This window comes from Macrobrachium nipponense, chromosome 20 (genome assembly GCF_015104395.2).
Source record: "Macrobrachium nipponense isolate FS-2020 chromosome 20, ASM1510439v2, whole genome shotgun sequence".
Taxonomy (NCBI): Eukaryota; Metazoa; Arthropoda; class Malacostraca; order Decapoda; family Palaemonidae; genus Macrobrachium; species Macrobrachium nipponense.
In genome coordinates this window covers 47,866,150-47,874,896 of record NC_061089.1, presented here as the reverse complement: position 1 = coordinate 47,874,896, position 8,747 = coordinate 47,866,150, and positions in this window count along the sequence as shown.

Below are 8,747 nucleotides of genomic sequence, written 5' to 3'. Positions count from 1 at the left end.
GCCCTTGAGTTAGTTTTCCACCTATTTAATTTTGTTTTTATTTCAACTAGTGCAATGTTGTAGTGCTACTAAAATTAGTTTTTATTAATCACGATTTTTGTTTGTTTTCCCTTGCTCGATGTTTAAATGGTACTTGAATTAGTCTTTCATCAATTTTCTTTTATTTATTATCATTTTTTTCCCTTCTTCAATGTTTTAAGTGTCCTTGATTGAGTTTTTTATCAAATTCCATTTTTTTAAAATTGTGCAATGTTGTTGTGGTCCTTGAATTAGTTTTCCACCTATTAAATCTTTTTGTTTTGCTTTGTGTAATGTTTCAGTGTTCCTTGAATAAGTTTTACACCAATCAAATTTTTTTCTTGCCGTCTTAATTAATTTTTCATCATGTCTGTCGAACCCTCCTTTTTTATGAAAATTTGATTTCAACCAGATAAAATGCTTAACTTTTTGTAAGTGATAAAAATTCTTATTCATATCGTTTTAAATTTTCCACATATTTATTATCGGAGAAACCTTGCCACTTAACGTATTATGTAATATGCAAATGTTACAGACTTTATTTTCATTTGAACAAATATTATCATGATTATGTTATATGCTTATTTATGTCAATAATAATGATAATCATGAGTTATTATTATTATTATTGTTATTATCATCATTATTATTTACAAGTTTGTTGCTGAAGTCGCATATGAATGTACCTGCCCGTAGGAGGGTAGTGCCGTTAGTGCACCTCAGCAGATTGTATTAATTTCCTTATATCTTCCTTTCCAGCCTCTCCTATCAATTGTTCCATAGTGCAGCTGTCAGGTTTTCCTCATATTATACCTTTCAAACTTACCTACTCTCAATTTCCCTCTCATGGCTGAATGATTTCATAAGTCCCATCGCTTGGCGATTGGCCTAAATTCTATCTGCCATTCCATGCGAATGTACCAGGAGTATAAAAGTATTCTCTCTCTCTCTCTCTCTCTCTCTCTCTCTCTCTCTCTCTCTCTCTCTCGTTGAAGTTCTTATGCAAAATCTTCTTCTGTTTATCAAGGCGAACAGAAACGGAGGAAAGTAGACCTTATTCAACGTTAAGTCAAAGCCATTTTAACATATGCTTGTGTTATTTAAAAATTAACACAAGTGTTTAATAAAGTAACTCCCTCTCTCTCTCTCTCTCTCTCTCTCTCTCTCTCTCTCTCTCTCTCTCTCTCTCTCTCTGGCTCGTGCGCTTAATTCTACATTAGCTTTACATACTTTCTCTAAAATGCACAATCGACCGTCCAGCCTAATGTCAGCTACGCTAGTATTCAGGGGTTATTAAGCCTCTTATTTATGCCTTCATTGTTTATTGCATATCGCAGCCTCCCAAACTTTATTATCGAATTGTCCCTTAAGCACTACCCAACCTGCGCTCACGTAATGGCCAATATCCCTAAACAACAGCCATGAAACACAGCTGATCCCCTCTTCTCAGTTGAACTCACGAGACTGCTCAGGCACCTATGCCAAGCACCCACAGCCCCACCCCACCCCCTCACCATCTGTCTCACCCCCTCCTTCCCCAATCCCCTATTACCACCTCCTCCCATCCTCAGCGTTAGCTATTCGCTGCTGCGAAGCTGAAATTAAAGTCATATTCATTGGGAACCAGACTAGAATGCGGCAGGATGAGACTGATAATAGACGACGTAAACTTGACACAAAAGTGATTCGGGTTCTTGTTGTTGACTTCTGTCTTTTTTGGCTTACAATCCTTTTCCGCTGTACATGAGTGTGACGGCAGTGGCAGGATTATATTAGATCTTAGGGGAGTTAACACTGTTGCTAGGTTGCTACAACGCTAATAATAGCAGCAGCTCTGAGTAAATCTTTTATCTCCATTTAATGGCCCGACGCTATTATTTAAAAACCGGTTCGTGTCTGTGATTTTTACGGTAAGGGCTCTTGATCCTTTTGTCATCTGATTGTTGCTCTCTCTCTCTCTCCTCTCTCTCTCTCTCTCTCTCTCTCTCTCTCCACTACTGTTCATCGTTGCTTTCATTAATATTCAATTGGTATGAAAACGGTTCCATGCACAGATGTAGATTCTCTCTCTCTCTTTCTCTCTCTCTCTCTCGCTTTGAGCATTAGGGTAACACTTGCAAATATCATTTAGTTTCAGTAGAAACCTTCCTGTTGAATTTTTCAATATGAACTATATATTTTGCTCAAGGTTTTTTTTAACTGCAACGATATAAAATAAAATGGTACACAGGTCTGTACATTTTTCACTGAACACTTTGTCTCGTTTTTCGTCATATTTCTCTGCATTTCATCTTCATCCGCTCTCACCAAAATCAGTTTTATGCCTTTCATTCATCTCCAAATTTCTAGGTGCAATGACCCTGACCTGAGCAATAGATCACCGACTAACTCCTGCTTATAATAGTTATTTTCACTGCGCTTCAATTGATTGTGCATACCACGTAGAGCAGGGGTGATCAGACTTTTGGACTCCGAGATCTACTCTAAAGACTGAAACTCTTTAGCGATTTACCATACTACATAATCACATATGATTACGTGGGAGAATAAATAAATTTCAAATAGCGTCATAGTACGATTAATCATGAGTACAATTGCCTCACTTCTATATATATATATATATTATATATATATATATAGATATATATATATATATATATATATATATTGTTTGTGTGAGTATGTTTGTGTTTTTTGTTTGTTTATATAGGATTGTGGGGGAACGGACACCAACCAAACAACTGGCCGCGATTGACTGTTTGGCCACCTCTGACATACAGTATAGTGGGGTCTTTCAGATATTATGACACAAGGAGTATATATTCCAGCGGTTGCAACTTATCGTTTGCTATCATAATTGCAAGCTGTCTCTGGTATGCATTGGTTAGCTTCCTGCTGACTCTGCAGGTATCAGGTTGTTGCTGATAGCTATTAATTTTGTCGGGTGTTAGTGGTTATCATTGCTGTAGGTTGTATATGGCAGCTATCTGCGCATGCTTTTTTTTCAATTTTTCATTATTGATTAAAATCTTATTATCAATTCCATGGTAGTTTTTTTTATTCAAAGGCAGTTACAATGTTTTGGACCAGCGTAGATTAATTCATTGAGATGTTATAGCGATACGAGTTGTAGGTGTAAGGTGCTGTTATCGAGACCAGGTGTAGCTCGTACATGTCCATCAAAGTAACGAGACTACTGTCATGTGAACGTCTCAAATTGCAGGTTGCCCTAGCCATTCTGACGGTTCGGTTCCTGACAGGAAAAGAATGAAATATTCCTCTTGGAAATCACTCTCGCTTTTTTTTCTTGTTTTCTTTTTTTCTTTAATTTGAGGAGCTTTCTTAGAAAAAGTTTTAACTTAAAAAAATTCTGCATGCTTTATATCTTCCACAGAATGTCTGTGCACAGTATTTCAATTGAAGACAGCTGGGCCAATTTCCTTTTTAATGCATACTGATGAAGACTTTGCAGTGAATCCCGAACAGTCTCTCTCTCTCTCTCTCTCTCTCTCTCTCTCTCTCTCTCTCTCTCTCTCTCTCTCCCATTCTATCTCTCTCGCTCTCTAACATGTAACATTCGTTGTTGTTTTGTCTGGAAAATAGTTCAATACAGACATGTAGCTAGATCTCTCTCTCTCTCTCTCTCTCTCTCTCTCTCTCTCTCTCTCTCTCTCTCTCATATAATTTAAGTTGTTGTTTTATTAACATTCAGTTGCCAGGAAAATGGTACCATGTCATATCCTTTGTCGTTTGAATGTCAAAGGATGCCGAGTTATCACCCTACACTTTGTAGAGATTTTTCACCTTTACATCCTTTTTGTTTTATTCCTTTGTTCCATATTTTCAGGATCAAGTGGCTTTAGTGGTGACTGTTGAGAGGAAGACAGCATAGTGTTAAATTGTGGATTTATGTATGTATGTATGTATATATATATATATATATATATATATATATATATATATATATATATATATATATATGTATGTATGTATATATAATATGACTGGTAGAAATTTTCTAACAGAATTCCGTCTAATAAAAGGAGCCCATACAAACACCAAAATATAGAGAGAGAAATACTATATTTCAGAGACTGCTGTCTCCCTCTTCAGGTAGATGAATGAGAAAAGTTACAGAAAAGGTGGTATTAATACCAAGAGGTCCATCCACAGGTAAGCCAATTTAGGTCACTCCCACTGATAATCTTCCTTTAATCTTCCTAAGCGTCGGTTGAATGAAAACCTTGTCGATGACATCTGTGTCCCATGCTCCCTTTGAGATATTCATTACCTGCCTCTCTTTAATCAAGGCCGATTCCATCATTTAACTCTTGTACCGGCAGTTGCTGCTATAAATTATACATGACAAATTCCAGTTTATACTATGGTTATGTTCATTTATATGGTTGAAAATAGCTGATTTATGTTGTCCATAACTAACTGACCGTTTGTGCTGTATTAATTTCTGGGGATGTGATTTTCCTGTAAATCCAATGTAAGATTGGTCACAGTCCAGGCATGGAATTTCGTAAATGCCTGTGCCCTTGGGGGATGTCTTTTGTTGGAAGTTAATCAGGGATTTGGCTAAGGTATTTGGGTAAGTAAATGCAAAAAGGTTAGATTTTCCGAGGGTCTGGGTCACCGTCTTAATCCTGTCCAGGTGTGGAATTTTTATTTTATTGTTGGGTGTGTCTCTGGTCTTGTCTTGAGGGGTTCGGTAGAAAATTACGTTTGCTTTGTGAATTGCTTTCTCCATTATATGGTCAGGGTACCTTAAAGACGAAAGCTGCTCACGAATCAGTTCAAATTCTTTTTCCAGGAAATCTGGAGAACCAATTTGCAAGGCTCTTAAGAATAGGTTGCTGACTACGCCTATCTTGATAGGAACGTCATGATAGCAGAAGTAGTAAATGTAGAAAAGTGAGAACGTTGGTTTTCTGTATATGGTAAATTTGTATTCTGTCTTGTCTCTGATTATTAAAACATCAAGGAAAGGAATTTTGTTGTCTGTTTCCCATTCAACTTTAAATTTGATGCTGGGCACTAATGCGTTTAATTTTGAAAAGAATTCATTAAGATTGCCCCATTTATTATCCCAAAATGTTAGAATATCATCTACATATCTCATCCACAGCATGTTTTTGGGTTTTATTGCATTTATTACTGTAGTTTCAAGGTATTCCATGTACATATTGGCTAAAACAGGACTTAAAGGACTACCCATACTACACCCGAATTTTTGCTTATAGATACACATAATTCAACTAACTTTATTGTTTGTCTAGCGCCAATGGGAAATGATCTGAATAAGGAGATAAATTTTCCCTCAAAAACTGAAGAACGTCCTGTACTGGTACTTTTGAGAACAGGGAATCTACGTCAAGGCTTAAAAGTTTTATGTTGTGAAGTGTTATATATATATATATATATATATTATATATATATATATATATATATATATATATATATATATATACACGTATATATACAATTTGTGTGTTTTTATGTACACATTTCTTTTTATTATTCATATATATATATATATATATATATATATATATACTATATAGTATATATATATATATATATATATATATATATATATAAAACTAGATTTGTGTTTATATATGTATATATTTTTCTTTATTTTTAATTATTTTATAGTGTTTAATATATATATAATATATATATATATATATATATATATATAAACTATAGATTTGTGCGTATATATGTGCATATTTTTTTTTTATTATTAATATTGTTTTTATATTAAAGAGAATAAATTAGTCCGTTATTAGACAGGTCTTCTACGTAAGACTATATTCTGAGGTACTCTTTTTAGGTTTAGCATAATAGTAGAAAGGAAGGATATTGATACAAATGTATATGATTTGATCTAAATTAAAGGAGTGACATTCCCGTACTGATAAAATAGGAGAACAGGGATATGTGAATTAACAAATTATTTATTTACCGCAGTATGAAACACTATGGATTTTTAGAGTTTTCTTTCATGAAAACGAACCGATCTTTAGTTACGACATGCATAAATGCATAATAAGTATCATAAACGCATTCATACTTGTTTAAACATTTCTCTCTAATAAAGCAAAGTGGTCTCTTCCCGAAATGTTTTCCAACCCAGCCAAAGTTGACATACTGAAGATCCACTTCAGAAATCTTTTCTGTTCGTAATGACTCCTTTCCCCCTTCCATTCCATGAGTTATAAACCTTCCCTCCTCCTCCTCCCCCTCCCCTCTCACCCCCTTCACTCTCTCTCCCCACCCTTTCCATGTTCCGAATGTCTTTGGGAAAACTTAAACCGCCTCTTGTCCCGGCCTCTGCACAAATCATCATTAAGTCGTACGCCGCGGAATTTCAAGTGAGATTTGAGAGCGGATGGAGGGGGTATAAATCCCCGGATAATGGATTGGAAGTCTACTCGCGCGCGCGCACACACGCACATAGGAGGGAGAGACAGACCGAGACAGATAGAAAGTTGTAGACTAACATTCCAGTCACATTCCCACTGCGGTATTTAATTTTCCGCCAAGTTTTCCACCAAAGTGAATGACGAACTTTACAGGCTAACAACACTGACGCGGTTTTTTTATGCTTATTGAAAGGAGCTTAATGTATTTAATTAATTGAATATTTAACCTGACGAGCTTAACGCGGACTCTGAATTCACAGAAGGGAATTATGTTTTAATTACTTACGAACTCATATTGCCATGAATATGCTGACATCATATTGATGAATTTTGAAATGCTAATTGTGATTTGGGCCTTAGCTCAGAAATAACTGGTTGTGAACTGTAAGTTGCTGTTTATTTTGTTATATAATACGAGTAGGCCTATTAGTTTGAATTTAGAACTTTTAGCTAATTTCAATAAAGATTAAGATAGCATTTATTATTCACAAATGCCCTGTATGTTATCAATTATTGTAATATATTGTTGCTCGCTTTTGTATTACTTATGGACGATCATCACATCTGAACGATAATCAACTTTAAGTATTAATTGACAATATGTTACTAATCAATGTCATTCATAACATTGCATAAGACTTTTTCTTTTAGAATCTTGTATACCGTCTGTTATTTTTTTTTTTTTTATTTCTTAGTGATCACATTTTTTCATATCAATTTGAGGTTCATGAATTTCTTGCACGTGTATTTAAATCACATTACCAAAAATTTAGGCTAATTTTGGGGCTTATATAAACAGTTTATCACTACTGCTGAATCGATGTACCCATCCTCAAGATAATGCTTTGTGATCAGAATTAAGAATTTTACATTTCATAATAGACGTAACCTAATTCACACCTATATTGATAAATAGTTCACAAACATAATTCATGGAAGTTAGGCGTACACGTATCACCATCCGCTGACGTCACAGCCTACTTGCGATCGATATCCCACCCCCTTCTCCTTTTCTTTTCTTTGAACTCCTCCTTCATCCTCTATTAGAAGTTTGGTAGTGTACAAAAGCCGACGTAGACATACTACCCGAAGGAGGAACACCAACCTTTTTGGCACGTCTCCCGCATCGATTTCGGGCAAGACGTAAATGGAGGAAATGGCTTAGAAAAAATATGGGTAGATCCTAGACATTTAAGCGTTGCCAAAGTTTTCTTTTTTGATACATGCGTGCGGAGTGTCAGAGAGAGAGAGAGAGAGAGAGAGAGAGAGAGAGAGAGAGAGAGAGAGAGAATGAATTTATCTAGGGAAGTTTGAGACCTAGGCACTCGATATTGACTATTAACCTTGAGAGAGAGAGAGAGAAAGCCTTGACGAGAGAGAGAGAGGAGAGGGTCATGAGAGAGAGAAGAGAGAGGAGATGAGAGAAAGAATGTTAAAAAGTTTAATTGTGCAAAAAACAAACCTAGACGTACTGAATTGATTATGAAAATATTGAGGGAGAAAAGAAAGATGGATAAAGAGAGAGAGGGAGAGAGAAACTGACTGGTACAATAGAAGGCGAGAAGAAAGGGACATAGAAACAGAGAGAGAGGACGAGAGAGAGAGGAAAGGAGAGGAGAGAGAGAGAGAAGCGAAGCAGTATATTTTAGGTGATTAAATTTAAGAGGGAGTTATGTGAGCCATTACTATCATACTGCGTCGCCCTATACTGTGGTAGAGAACACGAAAAGGCTCTTGAGGAACGACACGAGTGGGAAGGTCAGGTCAGAGCTGGATTTTAATGAATCATAAAATAATTGGAATATATGAGGACCAAGTAGAATTCAAATAATTGATACGGACGAAATTGATAAAATGTAAGTTGAAAACTTAAAAATAAACTTCAGATTTGGGAGAAATGGAAATCATTCTCACGGTAATATAAACGAATTTGAGTAGAAGAATGAAAAATAAATAGCAATTCAGAAAAACAATCACAATACCAAAAAGAAAAAAAAACTGAAAACAATTGAATCTGTTAAATTAGTGAAGTAAACTAAAATAGGTGTCTGCGCGACATGCATAAAATACCATCTCTCTCTCTCTCTCTCTCTCTCTCTCTCTCTCTCTCTCTCTCTTGTCCCAGTCAGAATTTTAATAATTCAGTTCAGTGTCTATATTCTCTTTTCTCTTCCTTTGATCGAGTTAAACTTTTATCATTCTCTCTCTCTCTCTCTCTCTCTCTCTCTCTCTCTCTCTCTCTCTCTCTCTCTGTACATGTCGCACGAAGACATGAAACTTCTCTTAAAGAGA